General features: G+C 41.4%; 1 protein-coding gene across 20 annotated transcripts in view; it reads left to right on the plus strand.

The window, feature by feature from the left end:
- Positions 1–227: 227 nt before the first annotated feature.
- ptprda (protein tyrosine phosphatase receptor type Da) overlaps positions 228–18,441 on the plus strand; it is a 414,186-nt gene continuing 395,972 nt past the window's right edge. For 9 of the 20 annotated variants that reach the window (XM_087837479.1, XM_087837486.1, XM_087837492.1 and 6 more), the window contains exons 1-3: positions 229–355; positions 557–672; positions 856–891. The gene's annotated coding sequence lies outside the window, so the exon portion shown is untranslated. Of the gene's footprint in view, positions 356–556; positions 673–855; positions 892–18,441 lie in introns of all 20 variants that reach the window. The other 11 variants (XM_087837434.1, XM_087837442.1, XM_087837449.1 and 8 more) reach the window with 3 other exon arrangements.

Raw genomic sequence — 18,441 nt, forward strand, 5'->3', positions numbered from 1 at the left:
TTAACACTGAGATTTTTTTAAACATTTGATAATGAGGGTATACACTTGGCTCCAGCTTCTCACAGTGGTGGGAAACATCCCAGTCCCAGCAGCTCTTCTAGCTGGCCATCAAGCGGTCAGAATGCGTAGTGCAGCTTTGGAGCGCAGCATCCCAGGTCTCCTCTCTGCCCCCCTCCCTCCCTCTCTCGCTTTCGCTCCCGTCGTCGTCGGCAGCTGTGTGTGCGTGCGTGCCCGCGCGCGCGTAGAATCCTACAGCACGCCGGGACTGCGTTTCCTAAGAAAAGCTCAGCTCTCAGTTTTGTGCCCGTCTTATTGCCGCTCTCATTGTCTTTGTCGGCAGTGATAAAGAGAGCAGGTACCATCTGTCCATTCCGCCAATTTATTGCGAGTTGCCTTTTTTTTATTGTTTGCTCTCCTTCACAGATGTTAGGTCAACACTTTTTGGGTGGTGGTGGTGGTGTTGGTGTTGGGGAGGGGGGGGACTCCTGGTTCTAACGGAATTTGTTGTGGCTTCTTCTTCTTCTTCTTCCTTTTTTCGGTCTCTTCTCTCTTTCAGTTCATTCGGGGGCCTGTTTTTGGAATAAGAAAAAGGCATTGCTGTTTTCTGACTTTGAGTGAAGAAAGAAGGGACTCCTCTGGAATTTCCTAAGGAATTTATTCGGACAGCCCACGGTAAGTGGAGATTTTTGTACACAGAGATATGTATATACATATACATATACATATATTTTTTTAAAAAAAGGCTTCACGTTTGAGAAGACACCCAGCTATCCATTACTAAGTTGGTCTCTTTGAATGAAAAATAACAACACGAAGCGCATCCCTCATTTTTTTATTTTCCTTTTTTATCTACAGTTGCGAGGGCTTTGCATTCTTCCGCCTGGGTATAGAGTAAGTAGTACTTTTTCTTTTCGTATTCTGTCAATTGCAGCCGAGAGCGGCTCGTCATGTTTTCCATGTGTGGAATAAAGTGTCGTTTTTTTCTGTGTCCGCTCCAAGTTCTGTGTCGTGCCGCGATGTGAGTAGGAGCCCGGGTGTTTTTTTTTTTTATTTCATTTTTTGCATATCTTTGCTTTGGAGGGATGTTGTGGAGAATGTGGCGCAAACGCAACGTGCACCGGGCTGCCGCTCGCTGTTACACTCCAGATGGCGGCGAGATATTTCACAGAATTTATATCGTCAACATTTATAACACGTACTGCACTCACACGGACACACAAAATAGAAATAGAGAGAGAGACAGGGGGAGAGAGCCATCTTTGCCCCGAACGATGCTCTGCCCTCTCCGGAGGATGCGCGGGCACGCATAAACAAGCTGGAAATGTGTGCGTGTGTGTTAAGGGGGGTTATTCTGTGCCATAGTTGTGGGACGTGTTGAGAAAGTTTGGTGTAATGTTTGCTTCTGCAAACTGAGACGATTTGCTTAGTCTATGTATGAATGCATGCGTGCGTGCGTGTGTGCGCGCGCGTTGATGCGAGCCCAAGAGCTCCTGACTCAGGTGGTGTAGCCGGTGGGTGGGCTGTGACTCACCCAGTTTACCCATTTTGCTGCTGTTATCTGACAGGCTTTGATGCCAGATTTGACTGGTGACTGACAGTGGCTCATGCGCAGTAGTGTGTCAGCACATGCCTGTGTTTTTTGTTTTGTTTTTTTGTTTTGTTTTTTTGTTTTGTTTTTTTATTTCCTCCCTCCATCACTGCCTGATTTGGGCGTTCCATAATTTATGCGATCCCTTCCCTGCGTTAAAGAGTTTTCCTTTTTTTCAGACTACTACTGACAAGTGATTCATATATAGCCAATTACCCGTGATTTGCACTCATACTTTGCAGCCCGAGGAAAAAAAAAAGAAAAGTGGAAAGCCTCTAAAAGGCAAGATAATGAAGTGAAAAGTTTGTGGTTCCTCGGTATTTTGTAGCAAAGAGAAGCATTCGCAAATGAGGGCAAGGACAGCCAGTCAGAGAGATGTGTCTTCGCTGGCTAGTGTAGAGTGACAGGGGGCTAAGTGAGCATGACCATCAAGGAGAGGTAATAGCATTACGGTCTGCCAGTCATGAGGCAGTGCAAGAGATACTGTTGCATTTCAAAAGGAACTAAATGGGTAAGCAGAGGAAACTGTGACACAGGGTCCACTAAAATTTAACGCATAAAAAGGCGCTAATGTGGCTCAGCAACACAGTTTCTATTCATGCAGATGAGTTTGTCTTAATATTAAGCTGCTTTATTGAAAAAAGACTTTAATCATCCTAGTTTGGAATGTAATTAAGGGTTGCTTATCATTATTTTAATCCCTAATGATCTGTCAGTTTAAATATTTGTGTCTTTCTTTCTTAAACCAGTTCAAATTAGAAGGTAATCATGTATTATCATTAAAAAAAATCTCTAGTAGCAGTAATTATATGAAGGTAATAACGTTGCCAAATCTAGAAGGAACATCAGGTGAAGTGCTCACACCCTCTTTAGATGACCAGCTAATTGCAATATGGGAAAAAGTAATGCTGAAAGTCAGTGGTCACGCAGCTCAGGTGTCCCTGTGAGTAAACACACGTTTGAGCATAAAGCGGATTTGAATCATTTGCTGCAAAGCTTTCCACAGATTAGTCCTAGGTAAGAATGCCCCCTCCCTCCCTCCTCCCTCGCCATCATCTACCCAGCAGCGCTCCCACTTTATAAACTGGAAACATTCCGCTGCTTTTCCTCCATCTTGCCTTTGAGTGATGCTCCCAGACCCACTCGCCAAGCCCACATCAATCACTGCTGGATGGGATTTAAGCTGTGGCCGGAAATCATAAGCAGGAAAAAGACAGGTGGGCTTGCTCACAGTTGCTCAAGCTTCCTCCACGGTGACCCCCCCTCTAGATCAGCATCCAGCGTTGCCAGCTACAGAGCTGCACTTCTGCAGATCCTTTTTCTCATTAATTATGCCCTAACATAGTTTGCTCTAGTGTGACCGTGTTGACAACACACCCACTTTTCCTTTTGCCTGCTTGCACGTCCCTGGAGAGAATCAGGAATAAACTGTAATTATGGTTTATAAACTTCATCCAGGTGACATAATCAGGGCATGGCTGAGACAGCAAGGGGCTGTCATAACAGCTGCTAATACATGTATAGCTGTTTTTCCTTTCATTCCTCAGACTGTCTAACTGTACTGACACGTGTTTGTCACATGGATGCGCCGCAAACAAGCAAAACTACAGCATTCGTGTAGGTATATATGGATTTTTAAAGAAAACGGGCACACACAGTATTGTGAAAGTGCAAACACTGGCTAGTTCTCAGCAAAAAAAAAAGAAAAAAAAGTGGGCTCAGTACATCTATGGAAACGTAGTGTCTATATTGTCTTCGTGCGCTTGCTGTTAGGAGCACCTTGATTGCGGTCCAAGGCTCGGCAAGCCGAATGCCCGGCTCCCAGGGGCCGTTTTATAATGAGGATGCACTGTCAGATAATTAGATACACCTGGCGCAGGCGTTTTCAGGAAATTTTGATTCATCCCAAAATAAAATGCCTGCGCCTGCCAACATGAAAGCAAGCACAAAAAAAAAAAAAAAATCCCGCTGTCACATTGCCTCTCCTCTCATGGTGGCAATGTTTTATTTATTTATCCGCATCTTAATGCTCTTGGATGAGGCAGGCTTCATTTTGTGCTAGCTGATGCATGGGCTGCCAAAGTTTCACGTCTCTTGCAGAGCGAGCTTCTCACTCACGAGGGTGTCGCTGTCCCTTCATGGACACAGCCTCTCCGAAACTGGATGTTCTGATGCCGTCACATTTAACAACTCCCTTGGCTACTTGGCACAAAATGCATCTCATTGAGATTCGCATGCGGCCACATGACAATACAAACCCATTCCCCGCGTGGATGTGCGCGAATATGCGCGTCACACAGCCTCAGATGTGGTTTGTCACATGACTGTTAATAAGAACAGGATGATATTTATCCCCCCCTCCCTCCCCGACAGTGCGTGTATTGACCTTTTGCGCTTCCTTGATGATATTTCAATACGTACGTGAAATATTAGAGATTTTAGAATTTGATAGATGCAACTAATCAGTTATTTCATGCACACGCTGGAAGAATTGAATGATGAGTGGAATTCACTTTAGCAAGCTGGCACACTCGCACACATTTATTCGCAGGCCCAATGCACACAAGTACAACCTTAAATGTTTCGTCTCTTCTTAGCTGTTGATTAGAAAACGCTCCGTGAGATGAAACCCTCTCACCTGTGCTGTTTATTTATCAGACACCGGGCTCCAGTCATAAATCAGACACTCATTAAGTTGTTAAACAACAACTTTTGCCTCGTGCAGGAGATGTCAGTGCTATTAAGTCTGATGTATGTGATACAGTAGGAAGGTGAGCCGTTGCAGATTGCTCATGTTATCCAATTAAGAGAGGTTTATTAATCCTTTTTTTTCTTCACGCTGGTCACATTTTAATTTAAAAGCCCAGCGTTGATATTGAAGTTAATGTTAAACAATCATAAAAACACAAAAAAAGGCATTACAAGTGATCAGGATAGACTGATGCTATATCAGTGGCACAGATGAAATGTACTTTTTTGCCATCTGATAGCTGGGTAACCACATGTCAAGTCTTATCTGAGAGCAATCAATATTTGCCTTCTCCAGGTTAGAGCCCAGTAAGCCTTGATTAATGACTACAAGTTTGCATCATAACAAGCCAACAAAAAACATTGAGTCTGGAGTCTACAAGGGAATGTACACAATGATACAGATTCCTGGCAAAATTACGTATTATTGTGAAGTTACTGTAAAGTTTCAAAAGATGCCCTTGGCCTGTGCAAGACCTGTTCTTGGTTATACAACATGTTTTTGTGTGTGTGTGTGTTTGCACTAGCGGCAGCTTTCTGGTGCATGGTCATGTATTGTAATGTTTTTCCAACTTCGCACCCTGAACCAGACTGTAAAGATGTGTAAGAGGAAAAAGGAAGAAAACTGTTAAATGGACAGTGTTGTTAGATGAAATGTGCTGTTAACTAGCATTAGCCATCATAACCTGCTTATTATACTGCTCGTAAACAAGGAAGACTGTAGCAAATCGCTTCGAGTAATAAACTGAGAAAAAGAATATCATGTTGTATTATGGAGACTGTAAAGTTAGCATAAGTGCTCCTAGTGTTAGCTGTCGAAGAAATAAGATATCTTTTATAACAGTCTGAAGCATGACAGAGTAATGTAGTCTTTTTTTTTAAACTCTGGCCACACTGACTGCCAAAGTATACGTCAACACATGCATTATTAAAAGACAAACAGTTCAAATCACTGACTCAGTGTTATCTGAAGAAGTAGCTAATGCATGCTAACAGCTAGCATTAGCCACCATAAGCTGCTTACTATACTGCAACAAAACAAGTAAGATTGTAGCAAATCGATGTTAGTAATAAACTGAGAAAAAGCATATCATGTTAATGATGAACCTAATTAACAACGAGTAAATGAAACAGCATGCTATTTTGCTTTCAGAGGTGAATTTGGTTTTCTCTGTCTGCAAATAATTTTTAGATTAAGTTTAGAGCAGTTTAAGTTGAAAGAAAAAAGGTTTATTTAAGCAATAAAACTAGTTTTCAGGATCTGGAAAGGATTAATTTAGTCTTGTTTTCTTTCATTTATTTATTTAGCTGAAATTGCACATTATCTTAAAAACACTGTAAATTTATGATAGGTGCTTTCAGTGTTAGCTGTCCAAGAAATAAGATATATTTTATAACAGTCTGAAGCATGACAGAGTAATGTGATCCTTGGCTACAATTATAGCCAAAGCATATGTCAACACATGCATTACTGACTCAGTGTTATCTGAAGAAGTAGCTAATGTATGCTAACAGCTAGCATTAGCCACCATAAGCTGCTGATTATATGTAGCAGATGTTTGTAGCAGACAAACATCTGATAGAATTATATTCAGGAAAGGCACAGTTCATTGATCATTAATCAAACTTATTATGGGTTTTTTAAATTATTTTTTGCTAACTGTAGCATTAATTACTCATATATGACAGCCACCTCTTTCTGGTAATATTAAAAGATGATGCAAGCTCTATACCGTCATGTGATCTGTCAATAAAGTTGCCTTTAATTTCTTCCACCATTGGTGATGTAAATATTTGGCTAGTGAAGAGTGTCATATTTTTGACCTACACAAATGCAATTCTGTAATATGTAAATTTCATGGCATTTCAATGAATTATTCAGCACTGGTTCATGATGCATAAGCAGTGCTAAGTATTCTTTATACAACCATATGATGGCAGTTATGCTATCTGTGAGATGATGTTCCTTGTATTTCTGCTGAGCTTTAATTTGACCTTGGCTGTCTTGATCTTTAACCAGCAGAAAACACTGTTCAGTTAGAGCGCTTTTGTTGTAAATTTGCTGTTACCTAATTTCTCTAGCAGTGCTTCTAATCCAAGCTCAATCATGCGTGATTAGAAATTCATCTCAGCCGCCAACGTTGTGGTGGATGTTTTCCTTCCCTGCTCGACTCTCGGCTGTATTGTTGTTGTAGAAGGAAAATCTGGTCTGCATTGTGCTGTTAAAATTGAAAAAACAAACAGACAAAAATATTAAATAGAAAAGCATTGCCTTCTTGCTCCCCTGATATGGCAGGAAGTGACAAAATTGATGGATACCGACCAAAGACAAAGGCAAGAGGAAAATGTTATAGATGTGCTGCCTTGAGTCACAATCCCTGTTGAAGTAGGGTGAATGCGAGGATTCCTGAATGTCATGCAAAGAAATGCAAAAGCAATTGGAACTGCAGGCTTGTTTTTGTTTAATTGTCGGAAAAAAAATCAATATATTACAGTAATGAAATATGAATAATTGGAATAATTCTACAAAGCTACTATTTTCTGCAAAGCTGCTGCACTGGAGTCGGCTGAATGGGCATTCACGATATCATCGCCTTTACCGCTAGTTATTTCGGCACGATAGCGTCTAGCTGCGATAACGACTTGGTGTGATTTCAGAAGCGTAAACGCCAGTGTAATCTTACAGCCTGACCTTTATGTAAGCCACGTGTACCGCGCCAAGGTGTTATTTTACCTCCATACATGCGATTGCTTTGGCATACCTCAGCCATCTGGCATCTTGTGAGAGTTTAGAGGGCACTGGTATGTTGAATATTGGCCTTATAGTCTACTGGGATATGGAGGCAAAGAAGAAAACAGAAAGGAATAATGCAGGCAAGCTGGAGCCAGGGTACTCTGCACAGTTCGATGCTGCTGCCTCTACCCGACGTGAACAAGAGAAATCAATTAGACCTACTCGGTTGCTATCCAAGGGACTTCCACCATGGGAAAGGGTAGAGCGAATCAAAGCATTTGGAAAAAACAAAAAGAAAGTAGCAGAAGTGGAAAGTGAACTCGAGTGGCAGCTTGTGGGCTTCTTTGTCAGATCATCCGCCTCTGACCTAAAGATAAGATTCATTTTCTCTGTGTACATCCCAGACTTGATTATGATTCCAGACACTTTCCAATCTCTCTTTCTTTTTTTTTCCAACACTGATGCCAACTTTTTTTCTCTTACTGTCCTTTCAGGTCAGTAATGAGAAAAAAGAAAGGCTGACAAAAATGCACCTTATAAAGGATACTCTGATGAAGTCTTAGCTGCAAATAGAAGAAATCTCAGTTGTCCCAGCAGCCTCAGATTCACACTATTAGATTTTTATATTCATACCTTGAACCCATTCCGGTAGTCACTTGGAGGTCACTGTGAACAATATTTCTTCTGCACACCGTGATGGGCTCCATATTATTGTTTTGCTGAAGAGAGGAAACAAGTTAAACTTTTTAAGGGTTTAGTTTTAGAAAAGTCTTTATTTGTTTTTTATAGGGGGGAAAAACTGTCTCAGGTGACTTAAGATAAAAAATAAATAAATCTTCATATTGGATATGAAATAGTCCAACCACTGTGGGATCAGTGAGGCTTGTATCCACAGCATATAATTTATTAATAGTATTTTACAGCCAGCTAAAGAACAGCCCGAGTGTAATGTAAGAATATGCAGAGCCACGGCAAATATAGAGATCCTGTAAATTCCACTTCCCAAATTTGACTAAATAGAGATTTCAACTCTATATGTGAATTTCCCAAAAAATCCTAGAGAAAATTCTTGAATAGCTGCCGGAGATGAGGCAATCACATGAGGCAGCTCGTGCTTTATGCATATTTTATTGAATGAAGCTGAGCTCTGTTCTGTAAATACAGAGGTTGAGAGTGCACAGCATGGATTTCATAGACCCCAGCGGCCATATTGTCTTTGATCAGACTGAAAAAGGACATGTTTTGATCAAGCTCTACCTTGGACATTTAAATCAAACCCCTGACAGAGTCAGCAGCTCCGTGGCTGCAGAGTGTAATCTCCACACTTAGGAGAATGTGGACATCCCTGGAAGTGTGTTCGAGCCTATTATATTGTACCTTTTGAAATCTTTTTCTCCCCCTTTCCCCTTGATGAATATCTGCCACTTGGTGATAGTGGAGAGGAAATTCAATTTGACAAAGAAGACCTGTCTCATGGAGTCTTTTAAGCGATTATGATCGCACAAAGTCAGCAATGTAACAGACCTGGAAGGATTAATGAACAAGATTTTTTTTGCCCCCCGTGTAGCGATTTGAAGTTGAGGGAAAAACGATGACCACGTCCTCAATAAATGAGTGACATTTCAGCTTTAAAAGTTGTACTCCGTCTGTAATCCTGTGTGTACAGTTAGCTCAGTCCCCCCTGACAGAGCACACATGTAAACACAGCACCCCAACCTCCCACTCAGTCCTGCTGTAGGTTTGGCTGTGGGTGCTCGGCAGATCCCTCGGCATCATGAGAGAATAACAATGAGGGTTTTGGGAGGGATCAGTTCCCCAGCAAAGAGCCATACTGGGTAGGGTTTATGTAAGACCCTGGCTTCCTGAGCTCTCTGCCAGTTTAAGACGACAAACAAATGGTACCGAGGATACCGACGTTGCCAGAGGGGTGGGTGGGAGGGAGGGATTGCATCTCCTCATGCTCTCCCCACTGCTTCATCCCCCCCTTCACACAAACACCCTCCCTCTGTTCATACCCGCGCCTGGTTATGTGTTGTGGCTTGTGATACTGGGTCTCATGTGTATCCGTGCAAGTCGAGTGTGCTTTCACGCCATTTGTTGGCTTTGCAACACTGTAGCCCACTTTGAAGCCACTGCCTTTCCTTGTCATCCTCTTCACTCTTTGTTTTCCTCTTCATATGTTCCAGTGAAAGAAGGCTGGGATCTGTCGAAACCTATCCTTTCTTCTGTCCAGCTTGTCAGCTGTTTTTTTTCCCCCCAAAATATCTTTATTTATTTATTTATTTATTAATGTTTTTTTTAGGGTAAGCTGCCACCAAGGTTCCCTCAGCCTCGACACCCGAGTGGTTCTAAAAACGTCCAAACAGACGGACGCTAAAGCGTTGTCCTTTTTGGATAATCTAATTTCGCTTTTTTTCCATCAGTGTTTTCTGTTTCCACTCGATGCAGTGTTTCTAACGGTGTGATTCCCATCATAGCCTGACTGCAGCTTGCCGAGGAATTAAATTATCTTTCATTAATTATTAAAGCATTATAAATAGAGCTAGATGTGCTTAACCCAGTTTAAGTATCTTTATAAATAGCTATTTCTGTGGTTATTCCTACAGAAATCAAGCCTGGGATAAAAAAAAAAAGTGAAAACAAACACTACATTTACAGTCTGTGCTGAGAGACAAACTTACCTAATCGTGATTAAAGGTGTTGAGGCTTCTTGATTTTTAACTTGGATGCCCAAAGGTGCCAATCCAACTCAGGCAAAGACTCATTGTAGCAACACTGCATCCAGCTACAGATAAGACAAAAGCCCACCATCCCTTGACGTCAGGTGTATTTTTAGTAAAAGCATCTAGCACGCTGCATGTGTGCCGTCTAGATTTCACAACAGAAGGCATCACAACAGAAGTCCGCTATTTCAGTCGGATGCATCTGGACTGAAAAATGCGGATGATGCGTTAAGCAAATATCTTTTCCTGGTTAAAAGTTACATTGCTGAACATCAGTTTTAAAGACAAACTGAAGGATTAAGTCAAGTCAAGTCAATACATGCGGATGAAAGTTGATTTGGGAAATATCCCAAAGACACAAAGCGATGCCAGAACTGACACAAAGAAAAGGGCAGCTTCTCAATCATTTCGGTCCCTGGATGCTACGAGGAAGACATATTGCACGCAGTGTCTTCTGACATGCAGCAGTCTAGAACAAGGCCTCACTTTTATTCCTGCGTAGCACAGAAATACACCATAGATAACATTAGGATCCATTGAGTTGGGAGTAAGGGAAAATCGATGCAAGGTGAAAATTAAATTTGGCCCAAAGAGCCTTTAGGCAGAGTGCAATTTGAAAACACATCTTTTATTTTCCCCCGGGTGTCTGATTGAGGCTGGCAGGAGATGGACAGTGGATTTAACGGTCATAGAAGAAAAGAAAAAAAAGCAGCGGCATGTTGCGAGCAAAAAAGGGAAACACCCTCCTCTCACTTCTAATGTGCCTCCCCTTTGATTGTCTAATTCGGTTAGGGCCGTGCGTCCCTTATCGGATCATATCAAAGGTCAGAGGCGTCCTGTAGACAAATCAATCTCCCCGTCTGAGGAGGTGCAGAGGAAGCATGGATTGAGAGAGAGAGCTGATCCATCTAGTGGGTAGAAGGAAGGTGGGTGAGGAGAAAGAGAAGTGGGGGCAAAGAAAAATTATGGCATCTGCTGCTCGGAGAGAAGTGGGCGGGGAAGGTGAGATTGAACTGTTGACTTGGGGAATGCAATATGCTCCGAGAGAGGGGAAGGAAAAAAAAAAGAGAGAGTTGACATTATTGCTCACGAGATAAGTGCAATTATTTGAGAAGCTCTGGCACATTATTAGCTACCGGACTAGCACACAGATGAGCCGTTGGTGCGCTCCGAGTTCCTGTTCCAAACACAACATGAGTAGTTTAAAAAAAAGAAAGAAAAACAGCTTTGTGGTGGCCACCACTGCCTAGCGGTGTTATTGCTGTGTTCTAATAGGTGTAATAGGGCTGTTCGATATAACGATATATATCGGATGACGATATAAAAACGTCTATCGTTTCATTTTACGCTATCATTTGTTTCGTGGTGTCGCAAAATAAACTGTTTACGGCAATATTTCTTCATGGTTTTGATGGACACTGTAGTGGCTATATTAATTTCTTAAAGTTCTCTCTTTCTCTTATATTTAATATAACCACACTACGGACGGACAAGCGCCTGTTTTATGCGTTGTCGTTAGCAACAACAATGGTAACACCATCGCGTGTCCTCTTGTTTATGTTCCACATAAACCTTTCACAATAAAGCTCAAGATCCTGTTGAAACTTTTCAAAATAAACTGAATCACGTGAAAGAGCAGATTATTTACGGATGAGAACCGTCAGGTGCTAAAAAATAGACCTTAGACTCAAACTCCAGCTACATGACGGGCAGCTGGAAACACTTCCCGCAAGTCGAGCTGCCCGAGATTCACAGAATTTACAGAAAATGTTTTAATGATTTATATCGTTATCGGGACGATAGAATTCTTATATCGAGATATAAGATTTTGGTCATATTGCACAGCCCTAAGGTGTAAAGATAATCCAGTGGTTGCACTTTGCTTAAAGCTTGGCTTCCCTCATATAATTTGGCTTTGTTCTACAGTTGGAGTTTGTTTACAGCGCTTCAGTTTCGTGCATTAAGCTGTTTTGATAGCATCTTGTGTGCAAGGTCACAACTAATGCTGATCAAACGTGCAGTGCTGTTATTATTTTTTGCAATGAACGTGTCTTTACTGAGCTCTGTATACAATTTTAAATCTATTACACTTTTGTTTTGTTCAAATATTTGGCTGTGAAGAAAAAGGTTGTTTTCGCCGCTCTTGTTAAACCGCTGTTTATTATTCTTTTCATTCCTGAACGACCCTGAATATTTTTAACCAGTACGCCAGACCTCTCAGAATGCCCATTAACAAATAATCATAATTAAACCAACGATGCATAAAACAGTCCGGTGGAGAGCAGCAGTCTTGGCCAAAGTTTATAGGTAAATATAAATCATCCACGGTTTAATGCCAACTGCATGTTTAACTCGGTCCCGTTGAGTGCCTAATTAGTTCAATTACTTTCAACCCTGCATGGAGAAGCACATGCAGAATGCGCCCAGGTTGCCCTCTGGTCTTCTTACATTAAATGGCAAGCGTGTATTTCCTCCTGTAAGATTAAAACTCGCTGTGTAATAACTCACCAGAGCCTCCCCTCCAGACACTGTTGCAGTGGTTTCAGCGTGAGATAATGTTTGCTCAAGCAACTCTCAATGAGATTCAGCGCTCTGGTGACACCATTACTCTAAGCTCATTGCCTAGTCAGGTTGGGTGGGTCTACCCTGCCTCCGAAAGTCAAAGCACAAAGGCGCCAGAAGAGAGAGCGCCTCTCGAGACAGATTACATGTCTGCGGACAAGCGAATAGGCTTGCACTTCACCTCTGCCTCAGATGAGCCGGTTATTATCTTTTCGTGTTTTTTTTTTTTTTTTGTGCTCTCGCCGGTCATGTAATGCATCCAGGACAAGATGCTCGCCTGGCAGCCTGAGCAGGTGGACGACAAGGCAGCTTACACATTTTCGCTAATAGCAGGCAGTCAGGGAAACGTATCTGAAATGAAGATGATGGCACAAGCCTGCAGAGGAAGTCAAAGCAGCCTAGGCCTGAGCCAAAGTGTTTTAAATGGATTACACCAGTGTGTCATTGCGATTACACGCTCCTTGCAGGGACCGCGACAAGATGAATTGTATTTTATGGCTTTACAGCAGATCTTTTTTCTTTCTTTTCTCCTCCAACTTGAATGCGTGTTTTCCACTACTACGTAGTGTGGTCTGAATGTGGGATTGTTTTTGCCTTTGAACTACCTGACAAACAGTTCATCATCTTTTTTTTCCTTGTGGGGACTTTTTCAGTGTATCTTAGTGCTGAACCACTGAGTGGGAATACATAGATACACACACACACACTCGAGTGAGGCTGAAGCAGTAGAACTTGCCCTCATTTTGCATTTGATGCAAAACATACTGTGACCCTCAGAGAGCCTCCAAAAACACTGCATGCTACATACTAATGCACATCGCAGTTTTTTCTCTCTGCCTTTACTGTAGGCCCAATCATTTTATACTCCCTGCTTAACCTGTCCCTGTCAGACATCGAGAAAGTAAAACATTACCCATCAAGCGTCATGTTGTTTACACGCCCGTGCATTTACAAGAACAATTCGACTCAAATACACTACCCACCACGTATCGAACAAATCAATGTTAAAATGTAACAGCAGTGCTCCCTCCGATGCTAACTTCATTACTGCAGAAAATCATCAGATATGGCTAAGTGTGCGAGCAAGCAGAGAGGATTATGAAACCTCCGGAGTCAGGGAGAGCGGGTGTGTATGCGAGTGTGTGTTTGTGAGAGAGAGGTTAGGCCTCAAGGGAGTCCATTAAGTAGAGAAAGGGCAGGGGGTTAAACACCAGAGAACACCACATGACCCACAGGAACATATGTTCAAATACACACTCGCACACAAACAATTTACTTTTGGAAGCATGATACTTATCAGTACTACAGTATGAGGCTACCCACCTAAACCAGAGACTCTGAATTGCTTTGAATACCTCGTCTCAACTCTCTCTTGTTCTGTGATGCACACACGGAACAGTAGACCTGTTTTCAGTTGATGCGATGTGGGGGTGTAATACATCTGGCAGTTTTGCTAGTGGACATAACCGACTGTACGAGCCTGTGTAAAAACTGAGACCATAGTTATTGCATGGACACTCATAGCATAGTTGCTATAAAGTCCATACATGGAATTAGATATTATATTTACCTTTATTTACCTTGATTGTGATTGTGTTTGTTTTTAAAATAATATGAAGCTTTATACTGTAGTAACAATGTAGCATTTTGCAACCCTGTTTAACCTCCTAAGAACCGAACTGTTCCACTGCGTGCATTTTTAATTTCTCTTTGATATTTAGGCATATGGGGGCCCAATGAATGTAAAAACAAAGAATTACCAGATCTTTTTTTTTTTTTTTACCTTATTTTTGTTTTTAAGAAAAATGAGAGCCACAAATGAGGATATTCATTTAAAATTTTGATAGAACAGTAGCAGTATAATGTCCTCGTAAGTGGATATCAGGCCCATGTAGAGCAAAATTGAGTATTTTGGTCTAAATAACCCAAAATGTGATGTCCACATATGTGGACGGCAGGTCCTAGGAGGTTAAATATGAACAAAGTACACTGTTATCACCATTTCTTAAATAGAAAGCAGAGGTTACCGTATGTATTTACATATTTTTCCATTTGTACATTATAGGCTGTTTTGCCTGCCCAATCAACAGTGCTGTTGATTCCATGGGGTAAAGATTACGCTCATGCCAGCAACCATATACCTTAGCTTAAAATGAAGACTAGCACTAGAAGGAAACAGCTAGCCTAGCTCTTACGTGCTATAGCCTAACAAATTACATTTTGTTTTATCACGTCATTTTGGTTCGATACAGCGAGTTCAGACAAGCAGGAGAAATTTTAATCTCAGTTAAGCTTTGGGTTTATTGTTCAAAGATAAGCCCAGTAGCACAGTAGTATTGTAAGACTCAAATAAAAATAAAGACAGTTTTTAAATCTTTCAGTTGAATAAAAACGTAAATCTAAATGTTACAAAAAAGTTGAATGTTAATTTTAGATTTCTATTAACTAATAAAATCCTTACATTTCTTGTTTTTCTGCTATTTTGGCTAAGTTTGCATCGCAGTAACCTAGTTTGGACATGAATTCTCATGAAAACATGTAAACTATTATTTGAAATACATGGGAATGCCGTGTGAAATTTATAGTTTGTATATTTAAAACATGGTAACAAGTCTTCTTTTACTGCAAAACGTGAGTTTAAGCTGTTAAAGAAGCTAGGTCAACCAATGAAGACGCAATCAAACAGGCCATTGTGGAGACAATGTTAAAATCTGGCTAATGATATAACAGGTTGCTATCACAAACTCTGTTAAGTGTTTCACTTGGTCAGTTTTTAAACTGTTTCTCACAAAGCTCGACCTTGTCTGCCCTTAGAATTAAAAAAGTCTTTAATGTCTTTTTTCATGTGCCTGTAGGACTAACCTGGGTTAAACTTGTTCTTCGAACTAATCATAACACCAGTGCCTGTGGATCTTGGGAGTCTTAACAATGACCACTGTGTGAGCCTATTGAAAACCATACAAATTAGACTCTGTACTGTTGGCCAGTGGGACAATGTATTCTGCTAGCTTTATCACATCTTGCCCTGTCCTGCTATTAATCTTGTAGACTGTATGGGATGAATTAATGCTCTGAGGGATTTGTGAGGCCATGGATATGGATTACACTGTCTAACAGTATATTTGAATTGGTCTCTAAATGTAATTCCACTGGACTAAGATAAAATTCAGCCGATAAGAGCCAGCCGTAACAAACCGCACTGCTGTTGGCCCTGTCACTCTGTTGCGAATGGCAAAATGAAGCCTTGCTCTCATAATCTATCTACAAGAGCTCTGAAACTTATTAAGTAAAGTAGTGCAGTTGGTGGCAACTGGCTTGGAAGTCGTTTTGTTCTGCTTACTATGTCTTTTGCAGATATCTGCCTCTTGCCTTTTATGTACTTTTCGCACCTCCACACACAACTATTTGCTTTTACTTCGGTACATACAGTGCTGTGCACCAGTCTCATAGTTCTCCAGGCTTCTCGAAGGACATTCAAAGCTCTTCTTTGAATGTTGACTGCATTTTGTTCTATTCTCTGTCAATGTGATCCCACTCTGCTCCAGTAATGTTGAGCTTCGGGCTCTGGGGAGGCCAATCCATGACCGATGGCGCTCCATCATGTGTTTTTCTATCCAGGTTTACTTTTACTGCATTGGCAGTGTGTTTGGGATCGTTGCCATACTGAAAAATGAAGCTGCTGACAATCAGAGATTTTCCATATGCTATTGCATGATGGATCCAAATCTTATGGTACTTTTCTGCATCAATAATTCCATCAATCTCAACAAGATCCCCAACACCACAGGCTGATATGTATCTGAAAGCCACCTCAGAGACTTTTTTACAGAAGGCTGTATACACTCGCTGTTGTACCACCCTCCTTACCTGAAATTTGGACTCATCACTTCATAAAGCCTCTGATTGTCAGTCCAGGTGTCGTGTGTAATTTTCATTACCTCAGCCTTTTCTCCCTGTTTCTCTTCCTTAAGAATGGCTTATGACAGCCATTCTTGACAGCCACCCTTCCACTGAGACCATTTCTGATGACACTTCAGTGACTAGTACTTGGTTGACACAATGCACTGCATGCTGAGAAATTCAAACTAGTGGTGGAAAAACACTATTTTATATCAAAATTTCAGTTATAAACAAAAACTGCCAGTAAGTTGTTCATTATATTTAGTCACAGTGGTTAGATGCATTTTTTTTGTGCTTGAATGAGTCATAGGATAGTGTTAAGTGGCTTAACAAACAAAGAAAAAAACTGCCTGAAAAGGGTCTGGTATAAGGACTTAAAATGATTGAAGAAATGGACAATCTTTAAAGACAAACTTTGAAACCTGAAGAACTATTGCATTGCTTGGTTTTTTTTTCAGCAGAAAGGTTTAGCTGGACACAAAAAAACTGATTATATTTTAATAGGAGAGAATGATGATCCAAATAAAAAGGGTCTCTCTGGTATCATAGGACTTCACAAAACTGGCAACAATTAAATTTACTGAATTGGTGATAGACATCTCCGTGGTTCCCTGCTATTGAAGTCTTTTCTGCCTAATATTATCTAATATTATATGTCTGGACAGGTATCGATGAAGTCTCGTTAATTTACTGAACATAAATACGTCGGCTTTCCAAACTATTTTACCCATAAAGTGTCGACGAACACTTTTGGCTGTTCGTTCTGTCTGACTGAAGCAATAGGAAGCCATGAAGAATATAAGCTCCAAAGGAACTTTTCCCTCCACCGATCACACAGACTTCCCACAGGGATGTCTAGACTTTAGCTGCTTTCCTTCCTCCCCCTCACTTTTTCTATTGAATTACATCAGATTATTGTATCATGACATAATTTCTCGCGATGCTCCCTTCACTATAAAATCATCACTGCGGTCTATTTAATGCTGACCTACTGTGAATTATTTCTTTTTCACTTGCTGTAATTGAAAATAAAACGCTCTTAAATGACGCTTTAAGGCTCGCACATTTTCTCCCACACACACTGCAAACATTTCCTCCTGCTTTTGGTTGTATCCGTCACATCGGGAGACATCAATGTGTCATGTGCATTCCAGGCATCGGCACACAGCAGAGGCAATTTTAAAACAGTAACACACTGGAAAATCTACACTCTCGGCGGTGCCTTGCAAACGACACAAGTGTGCAAAAATATGGTTTCATTCTTTGTTTTTTTCTTGGAGAGGTTATTCCTGTTTACTTCTTTAACCCGCTGAGGCACACTGAGGACAAATGTTTGTAGCTTCTTGTGGTTTTTGGCAGGCCAGCGTGCGCTAACAGCAATTACGAGTTTCAAGCCAGGGAAGATGAGAAAATAAATTAGCATGCAGCTCCAGGCTGTGCCACAATCATGGTGCATCTCAGCTGAGAAACACAAGTGTTCACATTTATACTTGCATATTAATTAAGTGTAGTAATGATTCTCCAGCAACACTTTCCCTACCCTCGTGCTCCACCTCTGCTCTGTCTTAAGCAAGGTGTTTTTTCAAACACTTGACAAACGGGTGGTGTCGTGAAAGGGAGGAAGGAAGGCAGGGAAGAAAGATCCAACATTAAGCCTGCTACCTGCCCCACAGAGCCAATGAATTTTTCATAAACTGTCCCCAGAGGTTCATAAACACCGAAAGCGAGAGCAAGAAAAACTGCGTTAGCAGGAGACAGGAGGAGTGGGCGGGGGGTCCCATTTTGAGGTCTTGAGATGTTTTTTCGCGTCGAGCGTGGAGAGAGTCATGCTGTAGCTGAACTTACAGGGAGGTGGCAGCACTCGCAGCTGTCAACAAGACTGCGCCACTCAGTGTTTTTCTGTGCTCAGAGCTGACCCTGCCATCCATTTGGCCCCACTTTATGATTACCATAAATGCCTGGATTGCCTGCATAAAAATGTGGAGTGGAGACGAGGGCCTCTGCTTCCATTAGTGGCCTCTTTTTACTGGAAGGGCCAAGTGTGTCCCTTGGGTAAGGCCAAAACTCTCACTGTCCTCTACAGTCTGTCAAATAGACTCAATCAAGGACTGGGCTAAGTGGATAGCTACGCTGATGGTGATGTTCATAAAGTGATTATTCATAGAGAATACATTGAGTGTGTGTTT

This window comes from Neolamprologus brichardi, chromosome 3 (genome assembly GCF_056152115.1).
Source record: "Neolamprologus brichardi isolate AB-2024 chromosome 3, ASM5615211v1, whole genome shotgun sequence".
Taxonomy (NCBI): Eukaryota; Metazoa; Chordata; class Actinopteri; order Cichliformes; family Cichlidae; genus Neolamprologus; species Neolamprologus brichardi.